Here is a 1,717-nt window from a genome sequence, read left to right as displayed (position 1 = left end):
CTGTTTCAAAGTGTATTTATTGCATACAATTAAATAGAATTTACATTTGAAGTTGCATACAGTGACTGACAAAATAAAAGGGAATTATTGAATGATACATCAATAACTAAAAAATACAGGGAACAAACAGAAAAATAAAACGAAGTATATACAACGAAACATTTAAACCATTTCTACTTTTTGGTCGACGTATTTACATGGCTTAAAGAGCAATAAACCAATTTTAACTAGTTTCCAAAGAAAATCAAGAAATTATTTAAAAAGGCCACACTGACTGATGGACATCATTTAATAATAGACAAGAGATTGCTTATTACAAACATTAGTACATTCACACTTTTGTTGTGTGCAGCATAATAAATACTTCAATGTATAATTTTAAGCTTTTGTGTAAATCATTCAAAATAACATTAGATTCTACATGAATAAATAATTGCGTAAAAGCGAAAGAAAATTTATGAGAAATTTTTTAAAATGAAAGAAAAACGAACTGACAACTGCAGATGTTTTCTTTGCCATTAAACGATGATGAATTCAAATAATACAACCTTGACTTAAAGTACTAAATTTGAAAATATTAAAAGTCTTGTTAATATTTCTTTAATTATACCCTCCACCACCATCAGTGGTGATAGAGGGTATATATAACTTTGTCATTCCGTGTGTAACACCAAGAAATATTCATCTGAGGCCCAACAAAGTATATATATTCTGGGTCCTTATCAAATTCTGAGTCGATTTAGATATGTCCGTCTGTCCGTCTGTTTGTGTAAAACACACTCACGATTAAACGAAGCAATATGCAATGGGCAAAATCGGTTCACATCCGGAAAAGTTATGAATCAAAATTTAAAACAACCTCGAAAAAATAAGCATTTTTTACACATTCTAATGTAATTTTCTCGAAAACTATGCAAGGTAATTCCATGAATTTCATATACCTCCCATACAAAAGTACATATTCCCGGAAAATGGGTTTTTTGTTAATAACTTCCGTCAGAATGTTGATATCTTCACAAAATTTTACAAATCAAGAGAAGAAATTTTCTGGATTGGTCCATAATTGGACATAGCTCCCATACAAGGTCACCTCCGGAAAATAACTTAAACGCTCATAGCTCATTACAAAATTAAGATATCCATAAATAAAAAATTTGGTATAAGTATTACTCATATGCACAGAAATATTACTGTTATTATAAGCTCCCATACAAGGTCCCCTCCCGAAAATCACTTAAACCCACATAACTCATTACTAAATTAAGATATCCATACAAAATTTGGTAAAAGTATTGCCCACATATACAGAAATATTACTGTGAAAGTCTTTTTGGATCGGTCCATAATTGGTCATAGCTCCCATACAAGGTACGTTCCCGAAAATCACTTAAACGCGCATAACTCATTACTTAAATAAGATATCCATATAAAATTTGGTACAAGTATTGCTTATATGCACAGAAATATTACTGAGAAATTTTCGGTACATAACTGGTCATAGCTCCCATACAATGTTCCCTCCCGAAAATCACTTAAACGCACATAACTCATTACCAAATCTTGATATCCATACATTTAGCAAAAATCTTAGCTCTTATATACATAAATTACACTATAAAATTGTTTTACGATCGGTCCATATTTGCTCATAGCTCTCATACTAGGTCCCTTCCAGAAAATCACTTAAGCGCACAATATTCATTACCAAGTAATGATA

The sequence above is a fragment of the Lucilia sericata genome, unplaced genomic scaffold, assembly GCF_015586225.1.
Source record: "Lucilia sericata isolate MDLA Ls3-8-SP2 unplaced genomic scaffold, ASM1558622v1 Contig000386F_arrow, whole genome shotgun sequence".
NCBI classification, from domain to species: domain Eukaryota; kingdom Metazoa; phylum Arthropoda; class Insecta; order Diptera; family Calliphoridae; genus Lucilia; species Lucilia sericata.
This window is presented reverse-complemented; position numbering follows the sequence as displayed.